The sequence below is a fragment of the Rhineura floridana genome, chromosome 3 (genome assembly GCF_030035675.1).
Source record: "Rhineura floridana isolate rRhiFlo1 chromosome 3, rRhiFlo1.hap2, whole genome shotgun sequence".
Classification (NCBI taxonomy): Eukaryota; Metazoa; Chordata; class Lepidosauria; order Squamata; family Rhineuridae; genus Rhineura; species Rhineura floridana.
Window position 1 is genome coordinate 60,715,709 of NC_084482.1, and position 15,895 is coordinate 60,731,603.

A 15,895-nucleotide genomic window follows, 5' to 3' on the forward strand; every position below is an offset into this window, starting at 1 on the left:
ATTGTCATCAAGTGGGGTGGGGGGCTTGGGGACTGGGAAAGGCATTTAAGCAAAAGCATAGAGGATGAGGCTGGAACAGGAAGTAAGGCTGGATAGGTAGTGGCGCAGAGTGGTAAGCGGCGGTAACGCAGCCAAAGCTCTGCTCATGGCCGGAGTTCGATTCCAACAGAAGGAGGAAGTCGAATCTCCTGTAAAAGGGGTCGAGGTCCACTCAGCCTTCCATCCATCCGTGGTCGGTAAAATGAGTACCCGGCATACGCTGGGGGGTAAAGAAAGGCCGGGGAAGGAACTGGCAATCCCACCCCATATATACGGTCTGCCTAGTAAACGTCGCAAGACATCACCCTAAGAGTCGGAAACAACTCGCACTACAACTGCGGGGACACCTTTACCTTTAGTGGAATAGAGAAATGGCAGAGACTGTAAAACAAAAACAATACCTAGTCCCGGAACAGAAGACAGGGTTGCCAACTTTCAGCTAGGCATTGCAATTGTGTTCTTAACTGCAGCTTGATACTCAGACATAAATAGATGGTAATTTACATCTCATGCTATAGAAGGCTTCACACATTGTGCTGCTGTTAAATGCTGACTATCAGGTCAGGCTGTTTTTGTGGTCAGCTGGAAACCATAAGTGAAGACTGGCTGGGAACCAATTGTATGCCTTTCTTGATTAAGGGTGGGAGTCAAGTGTTACGTATATGAAAAATATTACGACTTGAGAAATTGTGCCCACTAAAGTTCTGTCTTCTGTGCCCACTATTAAGATTTCGAAGCCCTTTTTGAAGCTTGTGGTCTTAACAGTTCCTATCTGAGCTTTCTTGCCTGCAGGACTAGGTCTGATATGCAACATCTTTTTAGGATCAAGCCTTCTTGAAGAAAGCAATTTTCAGTTCCTACCCATTGTACTACATATGTGAAAATTGCCTTGAAAATAAAATAAAATAAAATAAAATGTGTATTGGAAGCTGTATTATACTTCATTTTTGGACAATGTAGGTCCAGGAGAGGTTTTCCAGGAAATATGAAAAATGCTGTTGTGTAGTATGCAAATTTATCATAGAAGAAGCTTAGTACGCTGTGCAACTGTCTGAGCACTTCCCAAACCACATCCCAGTTATTAATTATTCTTTTGCAGCTATTTGTTTGCTTTTAAATTTTTAGACTCATGAGAGCCTACCCCCACCCCCAAATCAGCTCATAAAACATGATTAAAACAATCAAAATAAAACAGTTAAAACAATAGCAAGACACTCAAACAGCATAATCATAAGAGAACTGCTCTGGAAATCAGACAATTTCAAGAGCAAATTTAAGACAATAGTTTTTATGAAGTTTCAGAAGGCTGAGAGGGAGAGTCTAGTTACCATCATGGAGAAAGCCCAGTCACCACATATTTACCAAGCACATCTCCAATAGTAGTGGGACATGGAACAATTATGTCAGGGGTGATGAATCTGTGGCCCTTCAGATGTTGCTAGACTACAACTCCTATCACCCCTGACTATTGGCTGTGTGGGATGGAGATGATGGAAGATTGAATCCAGCAACATCTGGAGGGTCGCAGGTTTGCAACCCTGAATTGTTTTATATTGTTTGAAGTTGATGTGGTTCAGCTTCACAAAGAAGTACCAACTTAAAAAAACAAGACACTGGCCCTATTCCCCCACTGTTAACACAGAAATTTAGCAAATGAAGTTTTTCCTGGTATGGAAGTAAAGTGAGGGGGAAAGCTTTGCCTCTTTATTTTCTGCACTTTGGGCTCTTAAAGGCACAGGACCACTAAAAAGTTGGAACTTATATGCATTTTACAGCCACTGACTCCCAGCCTTAATTCTATAGACACCACGAGCAAAGGAAAACAAATCTATATAACTATAAGGAAGAGATGTATAAAGGGAGGATCTCAGCAGCTTTTCTATTATTCTCAAGTGCAGTTTCACTAACCCCAAATCCCTCTTCTATACAACTCTTTATGGTATATGAGCCCTGCTCTGTGCTTACACCTGGCTGCCCACCTCAGTTTCCTGATAGTAATACTATTAGCATAACCACCTCACAGGGTTGCTGTGAAGGAAAAGGTAAGTGCCCTTTGAATACTAAATTTAGTACACATATTGGGTGGGTTAATAGACACTCAGAATAGATTCCAGCATTTGAACTCAGAAACAGCTCATGAAGTAGGGTTGAGCCGACTTCCGGGAAGGGTGACTTCGCTTGTGCCTGCTTTTGAGACGGGCTCCCGCCTCAAAAGAAGCTTATTCAGATATAAATCAGAACATTTTTTTTTTGACTGATGAAATTTCTCCCGGGCAGGGAGAAACGTAGAGATCAACCTCAAAAGCCTGTTTTTGTTGGGAGGACTGGATTTCATTAATTTATGAGAAAAGGTCCAGCCAGCAATGCCGGACAGACTTCCGAACAAGCTCTATCTGTTTAATGCGATACGTTTATCTTTTCTTCAAAGAGAAAACGGACTAACAGGCAAGCACCCTTCTTTCTATTATTTTTTTTACTTGGTTTAAATTGTTGCAGCAAAAAGAGATTTGTCAAATTAATCAGCTTTAAAGAACTTCTGGATGAGCTATAACTCTTCTCTGTTATTCACGAAATTAACAGCTTATCTCTGTTTCTATTGCAAAAAGCTGTCCTGGAAGTGCATTCTAAAGATATAAACAGAAGAGGGATTTCTATTCCGAGGAACATTATATTGTCTGGGACTATTCTCTTTTTGGTCTATTTTAGTTTGACGAATCTGCTTCTTCACGACGCCACTAACTGTTTTGATGCTGGGAACTAAATTTGTTTTGTATTTTTGAACATAGAGACATAAGGCAGGCTGCTCTGTTTATACTGTGATGTCATCAAGCCTGGAATATTAACCCAATTGTTGCTGAAATAAGAAGTGGTTCTTCATTATTTTTGTTTTGTTTTCGTGGTTTTAAAAATGGCAATCAAGAAAGTGGCTGAGAATCTGGAACTAATTATGTTTCAGAAAATAATGGATGAGATTGAGATAACGAAACAAATCCTGCGACAGGGCAGTAAGGAGCTGAAAATTGAACTGAGCAAAATGACGCAGGAGCTTAAAGAAATAGGGGATCCTGTGAGAGAGGAGAATGAGATCAGAGATGAGAAAAGATAAAATAAAGGGAAGATACAAGCCCTGGAGATTGGAACAAATGTGGAATTGGAAAAAGATCTGGAGTTTATGGATATTAGAAATAAAATCTACTGTTTGGAATTTAAAGTTATTTCTGAAGAAATTAATGAAGATATTAGAGATAAAGTTATCAATGGCTTGGATAATCTTCTGGACTGGAATGACGTGATGGAGCTTGATATAGAGAAAATCTATGGAATTAACTGCAGCCATGTGACAATGGAAAAACTCTCAAGAGATGAGCCAGTGCATTTTGTAAAAAAGAAGAACAGAGATATGACTTTACAACAATATTTCAGCAACTTATTCAGAATTGATGGCAAGAAAATATTTGGGATAGAGGAAATTCCCATCAGACTCTTATTATATGACTATGGTTATGACAGCAAGATTATTATGGAATACTGATAATGGAAGATTGGACACTGAAATTACTGGACTTAACAGGACTATTGAAGATGGAATTAATATGGATAATGGAATAATGGCTATTGAAATTATTGGACCTAACAGATTTTGATGAGATGGACTAATCGATATGCTTATTTGGACTATGGTTATGACAATAAGATTATTATTATTATTAACGAGATGGATTAATCGACATGTTTATTAGGAGAAAAATTGATAGATATATTTCTTAAAGAATTGAAACCTCTCTTTGACTTTTTGTGGAAAGAATAAAGTAATGTTTGTGAGATTTGATGATTAATTAAGATAACTACTGGAGGAAAGTGATTTTATAATATAATTTAAGAGACAGGATTGTTATATATTGTAGACCTATATCTGATTTGATCTGCGACAAATGGGAAGTCAACATTTTATTTTTTTGTTTAATCATTTTTGTTTTGTTTTGTTTTTTGTCTTTGAATGTTTTATGATTTTGTTTTGTATGTTTTATGAAAATTTGAATAAAAATTATTGTAAAAAAAAAAAAAAAGAAGTAGGGTTCAGCCAAGCTCTCACTCACTTCAGTTTAATTATAAGTTGGTCCATACTATGAAAAGTTTCACCTGCTCATTTCTGCATGTCAGATCTCTCTCATAAAGGCACAGGAGCAACTGCACCGTTAAGGCTTTGAGAGAAATATAACTTCCTCTCTCTCTCACCGTGTGTGTGTGTGTGTGTGTGTGTGTGTGTGTGTGTGTGTGTGTGTGTGTGTGTGTGTGTGTGTGTGTGTGTGTGTGTGTGTGTGTGTGTGTGTGTGTGTGTGTGTGTGTGTGTGTGTGTGTGTGTGTGTGTGTGTGTGTGTGTGTGTGTGTGTGTGTGTGTGTGTGTGTGTGTGTGTGTGTGTGTGTGTGTGTGTGTGTGTGTGTGTGTGAGAGAGAGAGAGAGAGAGAGAGAGAGAATATGAATATGAATATATTAATGGATGCTAGCCAAGATGGCTATGTTCAGCCTCCACTATAAGAGGCGGCAAGCCTCTGAATACCAGTTGCTGGGATTCACAAGCAGGGAGAGTGCTATTGCACTCAGGTCGTGCTTACTGGCTTTCCATAAGTATCTGGTTGGCCACTGTGAGAACAGGAGGCTAAACTAGATCAGTCGTTGCCCTGATCCAGAAGGGCTGTTCTTAAGGAATTTCATTAGGTGTACTTTGCATAACAATTCCCTCAGGTGCAGGAATCCACCCTTTTTTTTCACCTGGCCAGCCTACTATCAGCTTTCATGCTTGACTGTCCCAGGCAAATGGTTGTTTCCAGAAACCCTCTATGTGGGCATCTACAATCATATTCCAGCTGCAACTAGCATGATGTCCTCATTCAGTTCTGAAGATTGTGACTGATGAAGAACACTGATGGTGCCAGTAATAATAAGGTGCTAGTTTGGTTGAATGAATATTCTATTTCTCTCTGGGTCTGGAGGCATTGTTCACAGTAAAGTACATTACTCATCCTTCTGGTGGGCTGGTAATGAGATGCATCCTTCTACTTCTTAACTCCTCCCTATGTTGCTTTCAGATGGTACATGGAAAGTCTACTGCTGACTCCAGTAAATGCTGCATTATAATGCCCCAATCAGGATAATCATGATGGGTCCCTTATACTCTGCAAAGCTTTGCCTAACAATCCAACCTGGCATGCATTATACCACTTCAGCATAGCTAATGTGCATTTTTTTGCCTGATAAAAGGGAAAGAGGAGGTCAGGTTCACAAATGCTTTCAGGAGGACAATCTGCAGCCAGGCCCAGCATGAATGCTAATACACCTTGTTTTTTCCTACTCCTTCTGGTTTTATGAAATAATGGTTCTACTGAGAGGGATCTGGCACTAAGAAAAGTCAGTGTGGAAAAATGTGTGAACTGTGTACAGGTGTCATGTGCAATGACCTCTCTTTCTCTCTCACACACACAGAGATCTGTGCCACTGCATGAACATGTCATCATACAGCCACGAGAGTGGCTGTATACTATAACCAGCATGGATTTTTTGCATTCCATAATGTTAATTTGAAAATACCCACCATGCCATTTTGCTGCTTCCCATAAGCTTCATTTCAAAACAAAACCTTACAAAACTTATAGTCCTGAACTCAGAAACACCTGCTTAACAACCCTCTAAGTTTTCGTAGTGATACACAAAACACTCAGAGAGAATCAAGAGTTCAAAGTGTAAAACAAGAGAAAAAAATTTAGACCCCCTGTTGGACTTTTTTCTGTCGGTCTCATAATTTGTTGAAATTCATTAAAAATCAGCCATGTCCACAGAGTACCTGTGATCCTATTACTGACCTTGCCCCATACTCTGACCTTCATCTTCTACAGTTTAAAAGTTAAAAAAAATGCATGGCTGATTTTTAATTAATTTAAGAAAGTTAACACTGAAGTCTATTATAACATTGGGCATGCTCAGTAAGAACCCTCAATGTTATAAAAGCCAGACTCACAGCTGTTTGTCTTGGCTAATCAGATGGCCACACCCACACCAGACATTTATTCCACTTTCGACAGTCATGGATTCCCCCAAAGAATCCTGGGAAGTGTAGTTTGTGAAGGGCGCTGAAAGGTGGGGGACCCTGAAAAACAACGATACTGTTCACAATGTTTTCCCTTTGGAAAGGAAAGGGGCTTTCCCTCTGCCCAGTGCCCACCCACCCAATCCCCTCCCTTCTTCCCTCCCCCCTCTTCCCCTCTCCCTGCCCCTCACCCAGATAAGTCTCACCTTTCCTAAGCATGATTGTACAGGAACAGATCCCACTGGAACTCAAAAAGCATGCAAATGATCAAACCTGCCCTTCCCTCCTCCTCCCTCCTATCCCCTCCCTTTTGCTCCTTTCCTCCCCCTTCCTTTGCCCCTCACTCCCCTTCCAATCCCCTCTCCTTCCCCCTCCATCCTTCACTCTCCTGTCCCCTCCCCCTCCTCCATGGTCAGTTTTACTTTATTATTATTATTATTATTATTATTATTATTATTAACATTTGTATACCGCCCCATAGTCGAAGCTCTCTGGGCGGTTTACAACAATTAAAAACATTAAAAACAAATATACAAATTTAAAAACACTTAAAAAAACACAATTTAAAAATACATGCTAAAATGCCTGGGAGAAGAGGAAAGTCTTGACCTGGCGCCAAAAAGATAACAGTGTTGGTGCCAGGCGTACCTCATCAAGAAGATCATTCCATAAGTTGGGGAGCACCACTGAGAAAGCCCTCTCCCTTGTTGCTACCCTCCAAGCTTCCCTTGGAGTAGGCACCCGGAGGAGGGCCTTTGATGTTGAGCATAGTGTACGGGTGGGTTCGTGCCGGGAGAGGCGTTCCATCAGGTATTGTGCTCCCAAGCTGTGTAAGGCTTTATAGGTTAAAACCAGCACTTTGAATCGAGCTCGGAAACATACAGGCAGCTAATGCAAGCAGGCCAGAATCAGTTTTATATGTTCAGACTGTCTGGTCCCTGTTACCATTCTGGCCAACCATCTTCAAAAGCAGCCCCACATAGAGTGCATTGCAGTAATCTAACTTGGAGGTTACCAGAGCATGGACAACTGAAGCCAGGTTATCCCTGTCCAGATAGGGGCGTACCTGGGCCACCAACTGAAGTTGGTAGAAGGCACTCCGTGCCACCGAGGCTACCTGAGCCTCAAGTGACAGAGATGGTTCTAGGAGAACCCCTAAGCTACGAACCTGCTCCTTCAGGGGGAGTGCAACCCCATCCAGGACAGGCTGAACATCCACCATCTGGTCAGAAGAACCACCCACTAGCAGCATCTCAGTCTTGTCTGGATTGAGCCTCAGTTTATTAGCCCTCATCCAGTCCATTGTCACAGCCAGACACTGGTTCAGCACATTGATAGCCTCACCTGATGAAGATGAAAAGGAGAAATAGAGCTGCGTGTCATCAGCATACTGATGGCAGCGCACTCCAAAGCTCTGGATGACTGCACCCAACGGTTTCATGTAGATGTTGAACAGCATGGGGGACAGAATTGACCCCTGCGGAACCCCATACTGGAGAGTCCATGGTGCTGAGCAATGCTCCCCAAGCACCACCTTCTGGTGCCGACCCGCCAAGTAGGAGCGGAACCCCTGCCATGCAGTCCCTCCCACTCCCAACTCAGCCAGTCGTCCCAGAAGGATACAATGGTCGATGGTATCGAAAGCCGCTGAGAGATCAAGGAGAATCAACAGAGTCACACTCCCCCTGTCTCTCTCCCGACAGAGGTCATCATACAGGGCGACCAAGGCTGTTTCCGTGCCAAAACCAGGCCTGAAACCCGACTGAAATGGATCCAGATAATCGGTCTCATCCAAGAGTGTCTGGAGCTGGCCTGCCACCAATCGTTCAAGGACCTTGCCCAGGAATGGAACATTTGCCACCTGCCTATAGTTATTAAGATTTTCTGGGTCCAGGGAGGGCCTGTTCAGGAGTGGTCTCACTATCGCCTCTTTCAGGCAGCCAGGGACCACCCCCTCTCGCAGAGAGGCATTAATCACTTGCCTGGCCCAGCCGGCTGTTCCATCCCTGCTAGCTTTTATTAGCCAAGAAGGGCAAGGATCCAGCACAGATGTGGTTGCAGGAACCTGTCCAAGCACCTTGTCAACGTCCTCAAGCTGTACCAACTGAAACTCATCCAAGAAATCGGGACAAGGCTGTGCTCTGGACACCTCGCTTGATTCACCTGCTATAACACTGGAGTCTAAGTCCTGGCGGATGCTAAACATTTGATCCTGGAAGTGATAAATCTAAGCATGATTACACGGGAGAAAATCCATTGAACAAAACAAGCATGCAAATAATCAGACCTGCCTTTTCCCCTCCCCCTCGATCCTCTCCCTCCCTCCTCCTCTCTTCCTCCTCCCCCACCTGCTTCAGCCCTCCCCTCTCCCTCTTCTCTTCCTCCCCCATGGTCAGTTTCACCTATCCTAAGCATGATTGCAGGAGAGTCAATCCCACTGAACTCAATGAGCATGCAAATAATCAAACCTGCCCTCCTCTCCCCCTCCTCCCCTCCCCATCCTCCCATGGTCAGTTTCACCTGTCCTCCCTCTATTTTAGTCTGGTACTTAGTGTCCATATGTCAGTCAGAGGGTAAGTATGTCCTTCTCTCCACTTTGTACTGTGTATTTTCCCTAAAGCCACTGAACCTGCTGTGACTTGCAGATATTCCGCACCCACCATTTGGGATACTGCCTGTAATAAACTGTCTCTACAGTGTTTGATTACAATTTAATGCCTGCGGTCTCAGTTTATATAGGAAAAAAATTAGATTGCCTCAGGCAATTACATTCTGGGCTTCACTCAGAAAGCTGCCAGCAAGGCTGACATCCCTCTTGCTCCCTTGCTTAACATGCATATATCCATGCATGACTAACACACTAATGAAAAACTACTTTGCAATCATTAATTTTGTAAAGGAAAACACAGTATATGCACTCAGACCCCCTGCTTGCAGAAGTGCAAAACAAACATACTGTAGTGGTCCTACAAATAAATTGAGCTGCTAAGTAACTTGCTAATGCTACATTCTGAGTCCAAAAAGATCAAGTGGATTGCATTCCCACCATCCAGTTCCTGGCATAAATCCACCAGGTTTACTATGGTGCTCAGACCCCACTTACATGTGAGTTTTTGAGTTTCCCTGCTGAAGTCAAGGATTTTGAGCTGAGGGGTATCTAGAGATACAACACCATCTCCAAATGTATCGCCTTGTCAGGCTGTAATCTTGCATACAGTTGGTGACTTATATTCTATTGCCTTCAGTGGGATTTCAGCAGTCATCTTGTGAGCAGTATTGTAGCCAATAGCCCAGCTCAGATGTACAAAGCATGGTTTGTTGTTACATGCATGAGCCACACAAGCCTCAGCTTTGTGCTCCTTCCCTCTTCCTTTGTCTGCAATGAGTAGCATCAGTTTATAATAAGCCAGCATCCTGTTTTGGTCAATATGGAAATTGTGGTTTATACAAACAAAAATTAGTTATTGAACACTTTTAAATGTGCATGGATGAGAACGGGGAGTGCAAAAGCCCAAGGCTTACAACCACTTGTACATGTAATGGCAAACCATGGTTTGTTGTTACGTCTGAACTGGGCCAACATGTACAAATTGACTTTCCTTGTGTAGAGTAAATGAGTTTACCTTCTAGGGTTATGGAGGTTCCTGGAATATTTATTGCAGGGGTGGCCAACCTGTGGCCCTCCAGAAATGGTTGAACTACAACTACCATCATCCCTGACTATTAGCCATGCTTGGGCTGATGGGAGTTGAGGTCCAACAACATTTGGAAGGCCACAGGTTAGCCATCCAATTTAATATATTCCACATGTCTGGATAGTCCCACTGAAGACATTGTTCCATGTACTAGGTGTGGCCTATTTAATCCAATTAATTTAGGATAGTACTCAATGCTAGTCCTACTCAGAGTAGACCCATTGAAGTTAATATATATGACTAATGTAGATTCATGCACTTCAGTGGGTCTACTCTAAGTAGGACTTAGTTAAATACAACCCATAAACCTTTGTTGTTGTTATATGCCTTTAAGTTGATTATGACTTATGGCGACCCTATGAATCTTTTTTGGATATTATACAGCCACAAGAGTGGCTGTATACTATAGCCAGCGTGGGTTTTTCACATTCCGCAATGTTAAATTGAAAATACCCCCCATGCCATTCTGATGCTTCCCATAAGATCATTTCAAAACAAAACCTTACAAAATATATAGTACTAAACTCAGATACGCTTGCTTAACAACCCTGTCAATTTTCATGGCGATACACAAAACAGTCAGAGAGAATCGAGAGTTCAAAGTCTAAAAAGATAGAAAAAAACCTCAGAGTCCTTTTGGACTTTTTTCTCTGAGAGTTCTCATAATCTGTTGAAATTCATTAAAAATCAGCCATGTTCACAGTGTACCTGTAATCCTAATCAGAGTCTGGAAGATTACAGTAATACCTCGCATTAACGTACTCAATGGGACCAGAGCGAGTATGTAAACCGAAAATGTCCTTAAAGTGAAGCACTACCTTTTAAAACTTTTTTTCCCTCTCCTTCATGCGGAGCCTCTCAGCCCAGCGCTAAAGCTTCTGCTGCTGCGCTGCCGCGCCTCTCAGCTGATCATGATGGCGCCTCCCAGCTGATTTGCGGTGGCGCGATTGCGTCTATTTCCACCCGCAGGTGCTAAAGCCTCTGCTGCTGTGCTGCCACGCCTCTCCCTAACCCTGTAAGTGGTTTGCTGGCTGTGTTTCTGGAGAAATACAGGCATATGGAGCATGTAGTTACAGCCAGGCGACGTTAAGTGAAGCGACCTTAAGTGGGGTATGCCTGTACTTTTAAAAAGTAATAAATTACAGTTACACAGCCCAAAAAGTAGTAATTACTGTTACAATTACAATTGCTCTGAAAGTAACTGATTACTTTACTTTTTCTCAAAAGTAATCACTACAGTTACATTTCAGTTACTTTAAAAACACGCCTACACGGTGCTGGCCTTGGCTGCTGCACCTCTAAGTAGCCTAAAACAACATTAAAAATAGACACACACACAGAAGGTAGTAGAATAATACTTTTACAAATTCTTCAAAACTCAATTTCATGGTATCCTAGAACATTTGCAGCTCCCATTTTATTCTAAATCAGGCCCAAAGTATTAGCGCTGGCAAGTCTGAGCTTAAGCTGACAATTAATGAAGGTAACTTTTTCACAATCTAACAGAACTGTAGTGTATGTCCTTGCGCAAAGGTTATATTCAGAAAGAAGATGACTCTTTAAACTCTTATTTAAAGTTTTTAGGCAGCTACTATGTCTTTACTGCCCAGACACAGAACAAAGCCTATTAATTCCAAAAGTGTCCTATATTAACTTATCAGTAGTTCAGGGATAATAACTAAGATGCTAAGCAAAAAATAGTGAATTAATCTCAGCTATGGAATCCATTCCTGACCTAACTTCAGAGTTCTATACTATACACATATGAATTTGCATTGCTCAGTGTGCTCTTACAATTAATTCAAAATGTTACAAAGAATGTGGAGGCACACACAACTTTAGTTAGGATCAAACCTCTTTAAACACAAGCTAAAACAACAGACAAATATTTACTTTCAGAATATTATTTTCATTATAATTGCTTTTATATACAGCTCATCAGTCAGAAAATTAGAAGAGTAGTGAAAGTGATCCCTTCAGCACTTCACAGTAATATGTTCCCCTCTTACTACAGGCAGCTAGAAGTCAGCATGACCATAGAACCACTTCTACATATCATCAATGATTTACAGCCTATTCTGGACAACAATACACCCTTCCCGCAGGCACTGGGTGCTACACCTGTCCTTGCTTAGAAACAGCCCTGTAACCTTAAACAGCTACTTACCAGCAACAGGCCATATAACAGAGATACAAATGGAGGGACCAGATCCTGTGGCAGACCCAGATGCCAGTTCTGACCTTAGTGCTGTTTTATCTAGCAACACTATTGCAGGACCTAACAATGTCACCCACAACATAAACATCAATAGGACTATTGCTGGCTGGGAGACAGACACCAGCCGTAACCTCCCTAACCTCTTTCTGCTACACTCAAGAACAGCAACCTGTTGCCACAGCTATAGCTGGTTTCCAAGGGGCAAGCCTATTTGGCAGTAGCCAGCAGGTCAGCTACAGCCCAGGGAAACACCAAAGGAGAGCGTCACTCCTTTGATTTGTTCCTTGAGGGTGTGATGAGAGTGAGGGAAAGTCAATGTCTTTTACATGATTTAAAAACAGAGAGAGAAAAAGCCCTGTCTCTGTCATTTGGGCTCCTGCTGGGAGGAAGGGCAGGATATAAATCAAATAATAAATAAATAAATAAAATTTATGTAATTCAAGAGTTTGCTGCCAAGGACAAATTATGGTTTGGAGTATGATGCTACCTTTCATTTCTCTACAGCAAGACTGATAAATGCCCAGCTATTCTACACACACACAAAATCTTGCCTTCTTAAAGGGAGCAAGACAGCTTATACAGCATCATTACATCCTTGTAGAACAAAACAAAAAATGTTCTTTTTTAAGTTAAACAAAAATGTGAAGAAAACCAACACAGAAGCGTCAACACTTTCCAAGAAAGGAAAGAAATGATTAGAGAAGAAAGGGGAAATTAAAGCGAAAGAAACCATCTCTGCCTACAAGATCAAGCCAACTAAATCTAAAACTGACCAGCTCTGGCTACAGTTCTCTCACTTTAAGTGGTCAGCTTTGTTTCTGATACAAGATCAAACAAAGCTCTTTGTAATTACAGTCTCTCAAAGATATCTAACCCTTCAAATTAGTACTATAAAGGGTACTGTTCGTCTCATTCCGTTTCCAGCCCCCCCATCTCTACTGCAGCCAAATAAATACTGACATACATTTGACGATCTATGAAACACACTAAAAAGGGTGAGATAGATATGAAAATTACTTCCCTGAGTTTGCAACAGCAGCCCTCTAAGCACTCTTGCAATGCAACCACTTAAAAAAAAAACATAAAGTGACCAAGCAGGGGGGGAGGAGTGGTGGTAGAGTGAGGGAGGGAGTGAGCAGGGGGGTGAGAGTGGGGGCGAGAGTGGGGCAAGAGAGTGGGGGTGGGGGTGTTAGGATGAGTGAGGGAGTGTGCAAGAGGGGGTGGCTGAGCGACCGCAGGCAGAGATTGGGGTGGGGGTGTTAGGATGAGAAAGGGAGTATGCAAGAGGGGTGGCTGAGAGAGCACGGGCAAGAGAATGGGGGTGGGGTGTTAGGATGAGAAAGGGAGTATTGCAAGTGGGTGGCTGAGCGAGCGCGGGCAAGAGAGTAGGGCTAGGGACGTTACCGTAACCCTCACACACACAGAGCTCCTCACCTCCATGCTGCTGCTGCCTCCTCCGTCCTTGCCCTCAGGCTTTCTCCCTCTGCTCCTTTATTCTCCACCACCGTCCATTTTTGAAGCATTATTTTCTCTTTCTCTCCACTTCCTCCCTCGTGCCTCTAACACAGAGCACGAGGGAAGAGCAGCTCTGCGCAGAAGCCCAGTATAAGGCACATGTCTTACGTCCACCAATCACAGCAGCAGACTTCCCCTGTTCCCCCGTAACGTCCAAATGTAACGCGGGGAATGTTATAATTACAGCTAAAAAGTAATAAAATTGCCACTTGTTCTGTTACAAGCAAAATGTAACGAAGTTACCCACTCGTTACGCAAAAAAGGAGTGAATTATTTCTAATGACTTACTTCCAAGCTCTGATCCTAATACTGACCTTGCCCCATACTCTGACCTTCATCTTCTGTAGTTTAAAAGTTAAAAAAATTGCCCGGCTGATTTTTAATTAATTTAAGAAATTTTGGCTGGAAGCCTATGATAACGCGGGGCATGCTCAGTAAGAACCAACTGTCAGTGTTCTAAAAGCCTCACAACTGCTGGGCTTGGCTAATCAGGGGGCCACACCCAGGCCAGACTTTGATTTCACTTTCGACAGTCATGGATTCCCCCAAAGAATCCCTCAGAGAATCCTGGGAAGTGCAGTTTGTGAAGGGCGCTGAGAGGAGACTCCTGTTCCACTGAGAGAGCATCAGTGGCCAGACTGGTTTAACAGTCAGCCACTCTGATTGAAGATCTGTGAGGGGAACAAGGCATCTCCTAGGAACTCTCAGCACCCTTCACTAACTACACTTCCCAGGATTTTTTGAGAGAAGCCATCCAAAGTGAAATAAAGGCCTGGTGTGGATGTGGCCAGGGCTGCCTTGGTTTAAATTTGGGTGGCAGGCTACATGTGCCTGCTGTAGAATAAAAAGGTGGGGGGAACGCTGAAAAGCAACGATACTGATCACAATGTTTTCCTTTTGCTCTCTGCTATCTTTTTGGCGCCTTTTGAAGACTTTTCCTCTTTTAACAAGCCTTTTAAGTTGAGACCTATCCCAGTCTGCGTCTGTGTTAGAATTGCTTTTAATATGTTTTCTTTAATAATGTTTTTAACCCTTTTTTTAAAAAAAAGATGTTTTTAAAGCTTTTTTTAAAATGTTTTTAACGTTGTTTTGTTTTAATGTATTTTAAGGTCTCTTTATGATGTTTTAAAGTGATTTTATCGTTTCTGTTTGCCGCCCTGGGCTACTGCTGGGAGGAAGGGCGGGATATAAATTAAATAATAAATAAATAAATAAAGGAAAGGGGCTTCCTGTCTGCCCAGTACCTACCCACCCAATCTCCTTGCAAATTCTTGCAAGCTACACAGCAAGTGGATTGGACTGTGAAAGATCAACCCAAATTGTATTTGCATTCTGACAAATTTGTAGGGCAGTCCAATATCTCAGAGAGGAGTTCAGGTCTCCTGCTCCCCTGGTGCATTCACTATAGCTGCCCAATTTCCCTGCTTTTTAAAGTTTGATAGAAATATCTGTGGGCTGTAGGTACGTTCTTAAACCGCAACATTTTTTGCCTATTAGTGAATATTCATAGGGTTTTCATAGTAAGAGGTATTCAGAGGTGGTTTACCATTGCCTTCCTCTAAGCCTACGGCAGCCTCTATTCCCAGGAGGCCTCCCATCCAAGTACTAACCAGGCCTGACCCTGCTTAGCTTCTGAGATCAGACGAGATCAGACGTGTTCAAGGTAGTATGGCAGTAGGCCCTTAAACCTTAGGCCTTTTAAAACTTTATAGCCATTAGGCAGTATACTATAGCAATTCTTCCCTAGAGGGGAGTACATTTCATAGATGGCTGTGCATGTAATTTTATTTGTATAATATTCTGTGCAAAGGATAGTGTGAAATGTGGCAAATTATACATTTCATTATTACTTTTTGTCCATAGTATGCCCTTGCTGTGAAATTATAAGAAACCAGATCACAAAGCATATTTATTATTCGGTATACCGCAGATTGAAACAATATTCCCAGAGGACAAATTTTAATCTGCTGTTATTCTAGTCTAGTTCAGTATGGGGATATGGAGTAGAATATGCAGTACTTTAGGACATCCTTAAGTCTGTTCTGCTTTATCTTGCACATACAATCCATTCTTGCAATGCCCACTGCCTCTTGCTGTCTTCTTCCTTTGTCACTACTAAGTTGGAAGACTGAAGGAGTGTGTGTATGTGTAGACAGGAATATTCATGCATGGTGGCTGTGACTCTTGTGGTTTTGTGTGTCAAACGGGACAGGATATTAATGTTCCTTTATGGAAAAACCAGCCCCCCCCCCAATCAATAGGTTCCTTGTTTAAGAAGCTTCTTAAGACTGTCTGTTGAATCTTTCCCTTGGGATTCCCGCAGAGCATTCAACAAGCATAAACCA

At 42.3% G+C, this 15,895-nt stretch overlaps 1 long non-coding RNA gene and 1 pseudogene across 1 annotated transcript in view; both read right to left on the reverse strand.

Annotated features, from left to right (window-relative positions):
* LOC133382148 (uncharacterized) overlaps nt 1–13,586 on the reverse strand; it is a 53,787-nt gene extending 40,201 nt beyond the window's left edge. Inside the window, exon 1 of the long non-coding RNA XR_009761809.1 lies at nt 13,470–13,586. This is a non-coding gene — a long non-coding RNA (uncharacterized LOC133382148). The remainder of the gene's footprint in view (nt 1–13,469) is intronic.
* Nucleotides 13,587–15,111: 1,525 nt separating this feature from the next.
* LOC133382478 (5S ribosomal RNA) lies at nt 15,112–15,230 on the reverse strand (annotated as a pseudogene).
* Nucleotides 15,231–15,895: the final 665 nt, after the last annotated feature.